At 59.1% G+C, this 15,912-nt stretch overlaps 1 pseudogene; it reads right to left on the bottom strand.

The window, feature by feature from the left end:
- Nucleotides 1-9,286: 9,286 nt before the first annotated feature.
- Nucleotides 9,287-10,478, bottom strand: LOC119237826 (olfactory receptor 11L1-like; annotated as a pseudogene).
- Between the last annotated feature and the right edge of the window lie 5,434 nt (nt 10,479-15,912).

Here is a 15,912-nt window from a genome sequence, read left to right as displayed (position 1 = left end):
CAGAGATGACCCTGCTCATGGTGATGAGCCTTGACCACTATGCTGCAATCTGCCAACCCCTGCACTATGATGTCATCATGAGCAGGGACAGGTGTGTGCAGCTGACAGCTGTGTCCTGGCTGGGTGGGGGTCTCTATGCTGTGATGAACACAGCTGGAACCTTCTCCTTGTCCTACTGTGGGTCCAACGTGGTCCACCAGTTCTTCTATGACGTCCCCCAGTTATTGGCTATTTCCTGCTCAGGAAATCTAATGAACAAACTTGTCCCCATTCTCATTAGTGTGGTGTTGAGCACCTGCTATTTCATTTTCATCTTCATTTCCTATGTCCACATCTTCTCTGCTGTCAGGAAGATCCCATCCACAGAAGGTAAGGCCAAAGTCTACTCCACCTGCCTGCCCCACCTGCTGGTTGTGGTGCTGTTTGTCTCCACTGGATTGTTTGTTTATCTGAAGCCGACCTCAGAGACCCCGTCCATGTCTAACCTGGTCATTTCTATGTTCTACACGCTGGTACCCCCCACCTTTAATCCCGTCATATACAGTCTGAGAAACCAAGCCATGAAGTCGGCTGTTGGGAGACTGATGAAGGGGAGACTCACCAAAATGTAATAGAGAAGATGACTTCATGACTCCATTATGAGACACATATTTTAAATCTTCACATCATTCTCCCCTTCATATTTGTATAGTTACATGTAATTCCATTGTATAATTAAAGATATATTCTTATTTTTAAATTATATTTAAGATGACTCCATATACCCCTATAGCTTTAATTGTTTGTCTTGTTAACACTTAGATGTTCTTTGATGTTCTGTGTGTACTGGTGTTTGAATTTCTAGCCACTCTTTGCTGTTCTCCATTTCTATGCTCCCAGCCGATAGGGGCAATGGTTGGGTTTCATCTCGGTCGTCAGCAGAAGTTTTCTCACTGGGGCAGCATCTCCAGTCTTTCTAAGGCAGCTTCCCCTCTAATGTCACTGACCCACATGGTCACTTGTGGGATCAGGGGACTCGGGTAGGATAGAGGCCCCTTTAGTTGGTGAGTGAGGCCTTCACAGCATAAATAAGGCCCAAAGATTCATAGTGAATCGAGTAGTCATGACCTTCTGTCGATAAGGACCACACGTGACGTGGTGGAGCCCCTCCTGGAAGCTCTGGTGTGGGTGCCTCCAGCATTTACCATAAACACGCCAAGCACAGTGGACACCAGAAATAAGACAGGGACTTGAAAGCTGTTAATTTCAGGTGCAGTATAATGACTAAAAACTGACAATATATAGTGGGTAGGGTTTTTTAAGAAACAGTAAAAGGGGAGTCCCTGGTGGTACAGTGGGTACAGCACAGTGCTGTAAAGCTGTCCGCAGCCTCTGCACCACGGATTGAGTTCCCAGACAGCCAGGGAGCTACCCACATGGCGCGGCAGACCTCTCCTTCCTCACCCGCTGCTCCCCTCAGCTGTGTATTTCGGTCAGTCTGGCTCTCACCCCCCACACCTCTCATGCCAGCTCTCACCCCCCACACCTATGTCCTGTACCCAAGCTCTTGTATAAATAAATAAATCTTTTAAAAAAAGAAACAATAAAGGAACTTAGGAAACTATAATGGTAAAATCAAAATAATAGCTCGTGGACTGCACAATATTCTAATATTTCCAGGAAGAGGTGAGGAACGGCACTCACAGCATCACACCGCACTTCACACGTGTGATTATCCACATTTATTTAATTACCTAGAATGCCTTAGAATTTGAGGACAGTGTCCTTCTGAGCACGTTATTACAGGGATCTCACCCAGAGTGTTTGCGTTTCCATATGGAGTTCTTCAAACAAGAAAACTTGTCAGATTTACATATCATGAATGATATTATCATTTAGTGTAGACGGAAAGACATAAAGAATTTGAGGGTTTAAATTGGGGAAGTGAAAAGCCCCTGAGTGCCTTTGCTGTCTGGCCTCAGCTCCTCTCTGCTGACTGCATCCACCTTTGGTTTCCCGTTGTGATTTCCAAGGTTTGAAAATTTCACACCAAAATATTTCAATATAAAATGTAGTCTCAATTGGACATCAGGCCCTTTAACTGTTTCTCAAACAGGTCACCCTCTGAGGGAATCAGGCTGACCTTGCCTTCAGCTCAGGCAAGTCCCGTAGGGCACATGGCAAATTTGGAGGCAGCCAGCAATGGTTAAAAGATGACATCATCTTGATACATAAACATCTGGGTTTTCAACTTGCTACTGTTATTTTAAATCATTGGCATTTTTATTTATCTGATGATAAATAACTTTGTTAAAATTAATTCTTGATACTGTCATAGTTTACTGGTCAATAAAATTTATGGGGCATAATGACAATAAAGTTACGAGATATAAGGAGAATTCAATACGTGTATTGAATTAAGAACCTGAATCAGGGTATTATAAACATATGCTGAGACTATTCATTGCCTACATTTTGCCACTTGTGTATAAAATAAATAAAAATTTAAAATAATAAAATATTAACTGCCTCAAGATCACATGAATTAAACATTTAAGCACATTTTAAACAGTTTTACAACATAATATCCACTAAGAACACTAAAGACTCCACTGAAAAAAAACAAATTAAGTCAATGAACCACATCAGTGTAGTTGGAAGCTGACAAAATCAACACACGAAAATCAATTGCCTTCTATATGCACACAATGAACTAGAAGAGAAGTTAAGAAAACAAACCCACTTATAATCACGAGACTAAGTACCACGGAGTAGACATAACAAAGGAGGTGAAGATACAAGAAAAGAGAAAGACATTGTCAAAAGAAATAGAAAAGACAGAGAAATGGAAAGATATTCCCTGCCCTTGGCTTGGAAGAATCAACATTACCAAATGCCCATCTGACCCAAAGCAACTTACAGATTCAACTTAATCCCAATAAGACCTTCAATGACATTCTCCAAGGATATAAAAAAAAAAATTACTGAAATGTGTGTGGAACCATAAAAGGCCCCAAACACCCAAAACAACACTGACAAAAAGAGGAAGAATGGAGGCAGCTCACGCCAGACTTCAGTCCATACAATAAAGCTCTAATAGTTAAAGCAGCATGGCACTGGGACCAAAACAGACAGACAGAACTCTGGAATATAACGAGGGCCCAGAAGCCCACCCTCATCAGGACGGACAGTGACTCTACGACAGAGGAGCCAGAGCAGGCACTGGAGCAGGGAAAGTGGGGAAATGGTTCTGGGAGAAGCAGACAGACACACGCAGCAGAATGAAGCAGGGCCTGCCCCACACCCTACAGAATAGACTCAAACAGATAAACGCCTCTTTGCAAATGTGTCGCTATAGTCATGCTGCAAACCTAAGTACATGACATCATGTGCAGAAACCCTAATATTCTACTTTGTTAAGGTTAAAAGTAAAATTATTCAAACCTAATAACAGTTCTAATGTAAGTGCAGTGATAGGTGCTGGGGTGGAAAAGAACCTCAGGATACATAATTTCAGAGATGAGTAAAGTTTCTCTTCCTGAAGGGCTGGTGACCCCCGTGGTCACTCACTTCTGCTGGACGTCCATTGTCTTTCCTCCCCACTCCCCTCCCTTGGCTCCCTTCTGCCTCTCTCAGTGTCCCTTCCCTCCTGCCTCAGGCCTTTCTGCATCCCCCTCATGCCCATCTCCATGGCCTCTCCGTGATGGGCACACGGTGGGTGACGGGCGACTGTCCAGCTGTCTAGACAGGGACTCAGGGCACTGCTATGACTGATGGTGCCCACCATGGTGGACACGACAGGTGGGGAATGGAACCTGGAAATGAGGATTTGTCTATTCACATCCATAGAGGCGTGAGCCAGACACAAAATCACATCTACACACCGAGTGTGATAATTACTCCCCGAGAAGCACTGCAGGACGCTCCAATTAACACAGTCAAGTAAACATGCACTTTCCCTCTGGAGGAAGGTCCCTGAGGGCTGGAATCTGGACAGTGTCCAACACGCAGACACCAGCTCCAGAGCTCAAATAGCTCAGCCCTGAGGTCCTGCTCTGTCCATGAGGCGGCGCAGGACGGGGTGGAACATCCTGTGAGTGCTCAGAGGTGTCCCCAGGAGCCCCGCCATGGAGTAAGAGTCCGGGATGCCATCTATCCTGCCATGGGGACAGCCTCAGGACAGAGACTTGACACGCAGCGGGAACTTCCCCCCACCCCCAGAATGTAGGTATTCTGTTCTTAAACAGTTTTCGGAATGGAAATCATTCAGATTTGACTGTTTTTAGATTTCAAGCTTCATTTTAGATCTGAGAAAGCACAGTAAATAAAATATTTGTTTTATAAATCATGAAAACTATTAAATTCTGAAGGTGCAGAAGTTTCTCGGTGCCCAACTGCATTATCATGCTGGATGAGTCTCAGCGAGAGGAAATATACTCTCCTGGAATTTAAAGTGTTCAAAGGATTGAACAGAACGTTGTGGTGCATCATATATGTGACAACTAATGCTTCATAACTGAATTTGAGCATTCAGCACACTGAGTTGTTCTGGGCACTACATAAAAGACAACAATTAACAGAATTACATTGTGATGAAGAATGTCTCTTTCCAGACATGGACTTGGGTTTTTTCCCCAATTCCACCACTCAGAGTCTTTAGTGATATTGCACAGGAAGAGAATATGCCAGAGCTTCTGTCATCATTACCAATATCAGTCCAAAGGTATCTACATCTTGGACCATCTCATTACACGATTTATTTTCCTGTTTTTATTAAATTATTAGGAAGATTCCACCAATGTGTTGTAATTATTTTATGTTACTATGTGACCTTAAAAATCCTGCCTCCCCAGGGCCTTCCCCTCCGTCACCCCACAGAGGGGGGAGAGGATGACATTGGGGAGGGGAAGTGGAGTGGGCAGGGCTGCTCTGTGTCCAGACATCCCCACTCACCCACGGGCCTGGGTGAGGAACAAACCTGCACCCGGGAGACCCGGGTCCCTGGGACTGGCAGGGTCAGCCACATGCACAGACCGTCCGGCTCAGGCCCGGAGCAGCCTCCTCCTGCACAGATGTGCATGAGTCTGTGGGGGACAGAAGGGCCAGGGAGGGACCTGGGGTGGATGAGCCCATCCTTCAGGAGGGACGTGTGGGTGTGACCCAGGAGGAGACTCTGTGGGAAATGTGGTCTCTGAGTCCTCAGATGTGGGGGAATCAGGTGCAGGGAGATGACGAGACAAGGGGACGGACCAGGAGTCAGCAGTGAGGCCACAGGGGTAGGAATCTGATAGAGGAGGCGTCAGGACACGCCGCACGGGGATGCTGTGCTCAGATCATTCAGTTACAGGACAGTGTTGGGTCCTGGGGAGCAGGAAAACAGGGACCCGCACACCCCATCTCCCTGAACACCTGTCACTGACCAGGGCTGTGCTGGAGGAGCAGGAACAGGGTCTCTAGGGTGGGGGGTACTGGGCATGGTCACGTGTCCTCTGGGACTGTGCCCTGGACAACCTCTGGGAGGTGTGCTGGGCGGAGATGCTGGGGCCTGGGCAGTAGGTGGGAGCAGCAAAAGTGGGGCAGTCGGGAGATACAGTCAGTTGGGTTTTTGAGAGGTTTGAGACTGTAATTCTTAAAGTTCTGTAGGGTCAATGGAAATCTTCAAGCCTTCACCAATTTTCAGGACATGTTTGGACAGTGTGATAATGTCCCCTTCACATGAGATGGAAATGAAAGTTTGAACACAGCAGCACACGCAGATGAGGATACTAGATGCCATGGGACCTAGAAGGAGTAACTACCTGGTAGATAGACTGAATCATTATCCTATGCTGACAACCCACTTATGTTCAATATTAGAAGATTTAACAATGTTTTCTTCCTCTTTATTTTTTTTTATACAGATGATGGCTCCGGGGGGATGAATCTCACAACTATGAGAGAATTCGTCCTCCAGGGGTTCCCCACCCAGGGGACCATGGGCTTCTTGCACACGCTGCTCTTCTCCATGGTCTACCTGTGCGCCCTGCTGGGGAACGGGCTCATCGTCCTCGTCACCACCCTGGACCGGCATCTCCACACCCCCATGTACTTCTTCCTGAGGAGTCTGTCCTTCACAGACCTCTGCCTCATCTCAGCCATGGTCCCCAAGTCCATTGCCAACTCTCTGAGGCACAGCAGCTCCATCTTGTTCCCATGTTGTGTCCTCCAGGTCTTCATGATGGTTTTTACAACAACCACAGAGTTGCACCTGCTCATGGTGATGTGCCTTGAGCGCTATGCTGCCATCTGCTCCGCCCACCGCTTCAGTTCCCAGGCCCAGGGCCCCGCTCCGAGGGGCTCTGGCGCTCCCCGCGCACCCCCCACCACCGCGCGGGTCACGCGCCCGGAGGACTGTACGCAGGCGGGGTGGGCGCGGCGGGGTCCCCTCCGCGCAAGGGGTGGGGGTTGCAGGGAAAATCAGGAGAAGCAGCGCCAAGGCGGGCGTTAAGGGACGCGCCCCAGAGTCCCCAAGTCCGGCTCCGAGGCAGGGAGCGCCGAGGGCGCTTGGGCCGAGGCTCAGGCGGGCGCCAAGTGGGTCAGCCAGGCGCAGACCCCAGGGGCAGCCGACGCTCCGGCCCCGCCGCCCCGCAGCGGCGCCTCAGCCCATCCGCCCGCTCCGCCCCTCGCTGTCCTGGGGAGTCTCCCCACCGCCTACGCCACCCCCACCCCCGCCGCTGGCTGCACCCCGGGCTCTTGTGCGCATGAATAAATAAATAAATGTCTTTTTTCAAAAACCGTGCTTCCCGAGGCGCCCCCGCCCCGTAGGTTCGGCTCCTTGGGCCCCTCGGTCCGTCTGCTCTGCAGACTGTCTGGCCCGGCCGGCGAGGACCCTCCTCCAGGGCCGCAGAGAAGCCCGAGGGGCGGGCGGGCGCGCGTCCGAGCCTCCGAGGACTTCCCGGGCCCGCGGCTCGGCCGGGCCGACTGCAGAGGACAGGGCAGAGCCCGGGGCGCGTCCGCCCGCCCGGGGGTCAGGCCCGGCTCGCCCCGCGGTCCCCGCCGGCGGAGGGGCGTTCCCGGCGGCTCCGGGGTAGGCGCGCCCAGGGGGAAGCAGCGCCCCTGGCCACCTGGGCTGCGCCCCCAGCCCCGGCCGCGCGGAGCCGGACCTCGCGGGGGACGGGCTCGGGCGACGGGGCTGGTGTCGCAGAACTCCGTGCCCCAAAGAGCGGGTGCGGAGGGCTGCGCCCCGGGCGCCCGGGACGCGGACGGCGGCGCCAGGGCGGGCGCAGGCAGCTCGCCAGGCAGGGCCGCTCGGGACCCCGAACCGGGCACCGCGCCCGCGAGTCCTCAGGCCTCGGTGCGGGCTCGGCGGGGGCGCCGGGCGCAGGGACGCCCCTCCGCCGAGGACTCGGGCACCCCGGACGCCCCCGCCGCGCCCCTCGCCCGACCCGCAGCCCGCGCGGGCGCCTTCGCCTTCGCGCCGTTCCTCGGGACCCACGCGTCTCCCGGCCCAGCAGCGCCCCGTGCGTCCCGGCTGCCGCAGGATGGCGCCCCCCGGAGCCCCCACGCCCGCCCCTAGCCGCCCGCCCCGGCCCCGCGCTCAGTCAAGCCCGAGAGGCCCTGGCCCGGCCCCAGGTTAGCTCAGGGGCGCGTCCTGTTCCCGGGAACCCCGAGGATTTCCGAGCCCCAGCGCCACCCCGACCCGGGGAAGCCCCGCCTCAGCCCGCAGGTCTCTCTTCGGTCCGCAGGGAGCCCCGCCTGCTCCCCGTACAGCGGGCGCCAGGGCAGGGGGTCAGGGACAGGCCCACAGCGCTGGCCTGGCAGGCCGCTGACCACCGCTGGGCATCCGCCGGGCGAGGCGGGTCACCCCTCCCGCTACTGCCCGCAAGAGCCTGACCAAGCCCCGCCCCACGCCCGGCCCCGGCGTCTGGGCAGCCGGGCCAGAGCCGACCGGCGCCTCAGCGCCTTTTTATGCAACCTGTGCTTCCTGGCTTGTGGGCTGGCCCAATCAGGTGTGAGCTACCAGCTGACTGGTGCTAAATGGTCCAATCAGCCGCAGGATTGAAAAACGGTCCAATGAGCTGTGTGGGTGGGGCAGCCTGAGAGCGTCTATAAGCAGGGCTGGCGGCGCTCGGGCAGCGGGCGGCAGGCTCCGCCCCCGCCCTTTCTCTGCCGGACCACGAAGGCGCCCCGGGGCCGGGAGCCTCAGGGTGTCGCTTGCTGCAGGTGTCGCCCCACCACTCACGCAGCTGCGGGCGCCGGTGTCTCTCGCCGAGCGGCCCGCGGAGGCCCCAGTGTCTGGCCGGCGCCCGCGGTGAGCGGCGGGCGGGAAGCGGCGGCCGGGGGGCCCTGGCCGCTCCTGGGCGTCCGCCGCCCCGTGCGCCCTCGCGCTGCCCCTTGGCGGGCCCCGGCCTCTGGGCGGCGGGTTCGCGCCGGCCCGTCCCCCGCCGCCCGCCTGCGCTGCTCTGGTCCACGCTCACCCGGCCCGAAAGCCTCGCCCGGGCCTGACTTCGTCTGGGGGGGGGGGGGGTGGGCGGAGGGCGGGGGGGGTGGGCGGAGGGGCGGGGGGCGTGGGGGGGGCGGGCCCGGAGAGGCGGGAGCAGCTCCGCGGCCCGCGCTGGGGCCGGGGCCGAGCTGGAGGGCGGCGGGCGGCCGGAGCCGGGCAGGGGCGCGCCGCGGGCACTGCCGGCCTCCGCTGCAGGCCGGAGACAGACGCCACCGAGGCAGAGACGCCTCAGCCCGCCCCGGCCCCCACGCCGGCGGGGACAGGCACCCTGGGAGGGGCAGGGGCAGCCGGTCAGCAGCGGCGCGTCGACGGCGGGTCCAGAGAGTCGGCGGGGACGGCAGCTGCACGGGGCAGCCACGCGGGCCACGGCGGCCTGTCCCTCCCCCGCCACCCCCTGCCCCTCCCGCCCTCCCCCTCCCTTCCCCTCGGTTCCCTCCTCCCCCCGCCCGTCCATCTCTCGCCTCTGCCCCTTCACCCGCCCCGCCCTCTCCTTCCGCCGTGACTGCTTTTCCTAAGATTCCATTCAACACACACCCGGGATCTGAGTCTCTGCAGACCAGTCTGGCGTTTGGAAGCGCCCCTGCGCCGCCTGCCGCGGGCCGGGGCGACGCCGGGACACCCCGCGCGGGCCCCCGGGCGGCTTCTGTCCTCGGGCCCCACGAGCTCGGGCCGGCCGTGCGCGGGGACAGGACGTGCGGAGCCCGCGGCCACAGGGCGGGACCCCGGAGGGCAGAGCAAGGACAGCAGGGCCGGCAGGGGCCGCAGCGTGTGGCCGGCGGGCAGGCGGGGAGCAGCCCCCACCTGGGCAGCCGGGGCAGCCCCCACCTGCGGGCAGCCGGGGCAGCGCCCGCCAGGGCCCGACCGCACTGGGCCGCGCCTGGCCCCACCGACTGGCCGCACCTGAGCAAGAAGCTGCCCTGCGCTCTGAGGCCGCAGATGCGGCCCCTCCTCGTCATGACTTTCCTCACGGCCTCTTGGAAGTCTTTGTTCCTCAAACGGTAGATGTCTGGGTTCGGCAGTGGGGTGACCACGGTGTAGAAGACGGAAATGATCTTGATTTCAGGGGACAGGTGGGCATTGGGGCGCACATACATGGAGATCATGGTCCTGGAGTAGATGGTGACCACGGCCAGGTGGGAGCCGCCGTGGAGAAGGTCTTCGCATGGCCGGAGGCGGAGGGGATCCTTACGATGGCGGCCACGATGAAGACGTGGGACACGAGGGTGGGGAGGAGGCACACGCGCAGCCGGCGATGGACAGGGCGAAGATGACCATCTCGGTGAGGTAGACGCGGGAGCAGGAGAGCCGCATGGAGGGGCAGGTCGCAGAAGAAGTGGTTGATCCGGTTGGGGCCACAGAAGTCCAGCCTGAAGATCATCAGGCAGGGCAGGACCCCGTGCCCACCCCGGTCACCCAGGAGACGGCCACCAGCTTGGCGCAGGTCTGGGGCGCATCAGGAGGGGGTAGTGCAGGGGGCTGCAGACGGCCAGGTAGCGGTCATAGGCCATCGTGGCCAGGAGGAAGCACTCCGTGGCCCCGAAAAACACAAAGAAGTAGAGCTGGGCCATGCAGGCGGGGAAGGAGATGGCACGGCCCCGGACAGCAGGCCGGCGAGCAGCGGCGGCACGACGGTGGAGGTGTACCAGACCTCCAGGAAGGACAGGTGCTTGAGGAACGTATACATGGGCGTGTGCAGCCGCCGGTCATGGCTCGCCACGGCAATGATGACGACGTTCCCCACCACCGTCAGCACGTAGATGAACAGAAAGATGGCAAACAGCAGGGACTGCCACTCGAGAAGGTTCTGGAACCCCAGCAGCTGAAACTCAGTGACAGCAGACACATTTGGGGGCTCCATCGCCTGCGGAGGGGAAGAGACCTTGGAAAGCACTGCGGACAAGGCATGAAAATCCTCGGTGCTATCTGGAACATGAGAGACTGTCTTCGAGCACTCCCGTCTCCACGACAGCTTTCTGGAAGAACGTGCGCGGCTCCACCTGGCTTTTAGACCACTGTGGTTTCAACCGTTAGGTGAAAGGGGCGCAAGAGTTGGGGGAGGGCCTCAGCAAGCTCCACTCACCAGGCTCTCTGAGATCTAGAAGTTTCAGGTTCAACACCACAGGTGAGAATGGGCTCACTGAGCCAAACACAGGAAATACAATTAATAGCCAACCACTAAGGCATGAGTTCAATCCCCGGCCAGGGAGTGACCCACAAGGCGAGACAGACCTCTTCTGTCTCCCCGCTGCTCCCCTCAGCAGCGTGTTTCAGTAGATCTGCCTGTTCTGCTCCCCACTCTATCTCTGGTCTCTGGTAATTCCTCTCACCCACCCACCCCAACCTTTGGCTTGTACCCCAGTTCTTGTATGCATAAATAAATAAACCTTTAAAAAATTAATAGCTATGTTTTCCTTTAAAGGGCCTGGGCCCTTTCCTCCCACAGGTGACCCTCATCTGGAAACAGGTCACACCTGGCCCGTCTCCCAGCCCCGGGAGACTGTGTTCTGCCCTCAGTGTTTATGGACACCTCCTCCGGGCACTTGAGCATCTGAGTGTGTCTGTGTGTGTCTGTGTGGCCAGGGCTGAGCCAGCCTGCATCTCCACTGGTACCTTCTCACCCAGGTGGACACTAGCTTAGTGATTGGACTTTGTGTCCAGTCAACAAGTCACCCCTCCTTTTTGTCAAGGTCTAGCCTAGTTCTGGATGAAGCCAGCATCTGCCCGCCATCAGGAGCTTCCCTCATCAAGGACTGAGCGTGATGTCACCTCTGTAATGCCCAGGCCCAGGACTCCAGCCGCAGGCCCTTCCACCTCCCTCCCTCTCCCCTAGTGACTATTTCAGGCGCTTCTCCAAAACCTTCCAGGACTTTTTGTGTAGGAAAGTGATGAAGCTGAAGTACACGGAGGCCCTCCTTCACCGCCCCCCTCTGTCTCCCCGGGAGCCCGATGGGTGGTGCATCACCCGTCCCCCCCCTCTCCCGCAGAGGTTGCACCTGAGCCGGCTGTGGCTTTATTTGGTCTCTTGCCCAAATTAACCAACACCCACCCCCCCCCCGGAAATGCCTCATCCCCCCAGGAGCACCACCCCTCCCACCCGACTGCTCCAGTCTCCCTGCGCCCCAGGCACACCCGTCCTTCCTCCTGGGAAAGTGGACAGAGCAGCTGCCACAGCAGAGGCCTCTGCTAGGCTGGAAACCAGAGCGCAAAGCAAACGCTTTGGCAAGGGGCTTGGGCGTGAGGCTGCAGGGAGCGGCCAGTTCAGGGCTCCGCTCCGCTCCGGAGCCATGGTCGCTGGAGCTCTGCAGTGAAAAAGGCCCCTGGCTCCACCTGCTGGCTGCGCCCAGGAGCTGGCCCTGCTGCGTGGTGTCTGCTCTCTGTGCCTAGGGCCGGCCTGCCCTGCTCCCTCCCAGCCGCTCCCCCTCCTCCTCGGAGGCACCAGACCTCTGGGTCTCTGTTCTGACCCCATCTCAGCTCCTGCGCACAGCACAGACTGCAGTCTCTGGCCTTCTCTGCTCACTGCTGTTCCTGGGCCCTGCCCCGGGGCAGGCTGACCCCAGGCCAGTCCAGGAGCCCAGGCTGAGGGGAAGCGTGACCCCACAGGGCAGCGAGTGATGCAATTCACTATGGAACATGGTCCCTTCCTGCCATTGCTCCCACTTCCATGACATGAGCAGTGACCGGACAAAGGCAGAATTTAAATGCCGAGACCACCAGGACCTGGTTGACGGGGTCAGCATGGGCAACGTGGTGGGTCACAGGGCATTTGGCCCCATTTCTGAGTCACCTAAAGTCCCCCTCAAACGCAGTCAAGGACACAAGGGAAAAAGGACCTGCTGGGCCTAGCCCTTTGCGGCAGGACGGGGTGCCGGGGTGACAGGGTGGGGGGTTGGCGGGGGTGGGGGGTGGCAGGGGTGGAGGCGCGAGCAGGTGGTGGGGTGATGGGGGTGGGGGTGCAGACCTGCTTGGGGCTGACATCAGTCCTGGCTATTCCAGGGACTGGATCACCTGATTTACAATGAGCTCAGCCAACAAGACCCGCCCCGAGGCAGAACCTCCCAGGCGCCAGCCCCACATCTCATTTCACAGCTTCCCTGGAGCATTTATGGAATAAACATGCCCCAGTACCACAGACCTCCCGCCATCCAGGGCCACCAGGCGCCTCTGGGCTAGGGCCTCCCTGCTGCTCTCCAGGCACCACAGGGCGGGCGATCCCACCTGGACAGAGCATCCGCAGGCCCTGCAGCCTCAGGCTCGCAGCCCCTCGCCCACAGGCATGGCCTCTGGCTCCAAACACACCTCTCCTGGTGGCCTTCTGAGCCCTGGGCCTACCTGTCCATCTCCCCGGCACACGGCGCCCACGGTCCTCCCTGCTGCCGGCTCGGCCCTGCTGCCCTCCGCCCCGCACGCCGGCCCTGGCTCCCTCCTGCGAGCTGCGACTGGCCATCTTCTGCGGGTGACACGGCTGGAACACGCGCCACCTTTCAACAACCCGGGTCTCCTGGGGCCCGGCCTTCGGGGATCCTCCTCCCAGGTATTCTCCCACGGTTTGCCAACCGAGTTAATAAGCAGCAAAAGCAAACTTTTGAGACTCCCCGCTGCCCAGGGGGCTCAGGCACGGGGGCACCCCTGGGACCCAAGCAGTTCTTTGGAAAACTTTTTTAAAATGTAGCTTAGGGTGGCCCCGGAGATGCTGAACTGGACTGACTCAAACAAATGGGTGTTTCTTGAAAATCTAGGGAGCAGGTACCCAGGGGCCATCCTGAGACGGGTGCCAGCGGCCTTCCGCTTCACACTGCAGTTTCAGGTGTGCCCACGAGAGCACACCCACGCACCCACGCGGTGAGACCCCCACCCAGGCCAACTTCCAGCGACCAGAGCACCTGCGCCGAGGGCGTCTCCCAACTCCACAAGGAAAACGCAGCATCTCAGCCTGGAAAGGCCTGAGCGGAGCCCTGCACGTGCCCCCGCCCCCCTCTTACCAGCAGGACCAGAGGCTGCTGCATGGGGGGGCACTGTCCCACGACGCACTTGTGCTTGACTTAATAGCTTATTTTCCAAAATAATGTTATCCGTGTGTATATTTTTCAGAAAACTTGCAGACAGAAGACGGCCAGGGCACGGCGCGTGCACGAGTGCCCGCTGTGAACACGCTCAGGGGAACGGGTGGCTGCACACGCACAGGTGCATTTTGGGGCACTGGGTGAGGAGCCGCTGCAGGCTCTAGCTGGCACCACCGGGTCTTGGGGTGCCCGCGGCGCCAGGAAACCTGAGTTCATGGGGGTGAGGCTGCGGGGAAGAGTGTCCAGGCTCTTGGATGGGGTCCCAGGCAGGGTCCTGGGCTGGGTGGGGTCCACTACACTCCACCCGAGTTGGCCCCTTGATGGCCCACCCCCCAGCTCTCCTGTTCCTCGCGGGCAGCACGCGCCCTGCGGCTGCGGCCTTGGCTGGCCTTAGCCCCTCTCCATCACCGTCTTTCTCACTGCTAGAGATGGGGAAGAAAACAAGCTGCACCCCGGCCTGTGGGCAGGCTTCTTCCATGAGGTCTTCACACTGGGCCCCCACTCTTCGCCTGGCACGCCGCGGCCAGGGGAGGAGAGCAGTGCAGGCACCCAGGGAGCAGGCGAGCAGGCAGGTGGGCGGGTTCCAGCAGGTGAGAGCACAGGGTACAGCGGGACCTGGGGACGCCCAGGCCACCCACCCCATCAGCGCTGCCACGTGAGGGTGGCCGGCAAAGGGCACTGGCACGCAAGCCCCACAAGGTCACCCCAGCACTCACGTGCCAGCAGGCGACCAGCCTGAGGCTTGGCCTGAGGAGCCTGGGGGGGCGCCCGGCTCAGGTGTGCTGACATCCGAGGGGCCCCTCGCCCCGGCAGACGTGCGACGGAGGAGAGGCCGGAAAACGTCACCTCCAAGAGGCAGCAGGGCCATGGCAGACACGCGCCCCAGCTGCGTCCCGAGCCGGCCGGCCAGAGCAGGCTTCCCCAGGCTTCCAGTCCCGGCCCTGGGAGCACATGCAGGCCCAGGACTGGCCTCAAGACCTCTCTGCGCCCCAGGCTGTCCTCCCCACTCCCCAGGCCCCAGCCTCCACTGCCTGACCAGCCCCAGGCGCCCGTGCCATCCCCGCAGCACCACTCCGGCACGCGTCCTCACCCTGGCACGCGCCCTCGTCCCCAGCACAACGGCCTGCTCTCACTCAGGCGGGCGCCCCTGGGTGCGGGTGCACCATCGGCTACAAGTCGGCATCTGTGTATCCGTCTCCACCAAGACAAGCTCACAGATACTTTGAGATGTTCAAATCCTCACCCGGAAGTACCTTCCAGAATCCCTCCTTCCTCTTTCCCGCGCAGTCGCTGGGACACTTCCTCACGCCCACGCGGTCAGCCCCTCCATCCCGCACAGGGGCCGGGCAGGGGTGCCGGAAACTGCCATCGGTGGTCACTCTCACGCTGACCAGATGTGCTGAAGTCACCTCAGTCTAGGCAAAGTGACCTGCCCCCTTGGCGCGACGGTGCGTGGTCCCGGCCGGCCATTTCCTGGGGCGGCTGAGTTGGGGCTTTGCTCATCCCATGGCGGGCCCCAGAGCAACGTGGCCGGAGCCCAGGGATTGGGGCATGTGGGGTGCACCAGGCCCAGGGGTGGGAGGGCCGCCCAGGCAGGGGCAGGTCTGTGAGGCAGGGAAGGGGAAGCAGGAGTCCAGGGGGAGCCCTGGCGAGCTGTGGGGGCAGCCACCCCGCCGGCCCAGGCCGGGGTCTGGGGGCGAGGGTGTGTTGTGCTCGCTGGGGACGGGGCAGTCAGCAGAGGAAGCCCGGCCAGGAGCTTTCTCGTGGGGGTACTCCAGGGACTCGGCCGTTACAGGAGGGGTGGAATCTCTACCCGTAAGGGTAGAGGCGCCGCTCCAGACGGGCCTTCAGGAGGAGGTCTTCCGGGTCCATGGAAGGAAATTCTAAGACTCACACTTGAAGCCCCGCACGGAGCATCACTGGGTTCGGTATGAAAAAGGGAATGATTATAAAACTCCTGAGTTTCTTCGGAAGTTTCATAGATGACAGTTATTCATCAGAGCACAGTGTGGACAAAGTCTGGATCCAGCTCCAGCAGTGCAAACCCCGCCTCTGAACAGGGTGAGGGGGTGCCCCGATGGTCTGTCTAGACCTGCTCTCAGAACCACTCCCAGACCCACGGGCCCTGGGCGTGGGCTCGGTGAGGGGGGAGGGTCCAGCACCCCAGGCCTGCTGGTTACCTCGGATGTGCCTTCCCCAGAGTGCTGAGGGCCCTGGGGGTGGGCCTCAGGGGAGCCAGAGGCCTCTCTGCTCCCTCTCCCTGGGGGATTCTGCAGTTTGGACCCTTAGAGGCCCAGCGAGAGAGACTTCTTTTATCATTTAAACCCCCTCTGGAATCAAGCGAGTGAAACGTGGGCACAACTTCCAAGGCCACCACATGGAGGTAGCATC

The sequence above is a fragment of the Talpa occidentalis genome, unplaced genomic scaffold (assembly GCF_014898055.3).
Source record: "Talpa occidentalis isolate TD23 unplaced genomic scaffold, MPIMG_talOcc4v2.1 talOcc4.1004, whole genome shotgun sequence".
Taxonomy (NCBI): domain Eukaryota; kingdom Metazoa; phylum Chordata; class Mammalia; order Eulipotyphla; family Talpidae; genus Talpa; species Talpa occidentalis.
This window is presented reverse-complemented; position numbering and strand designations above follow the sequence as displayed.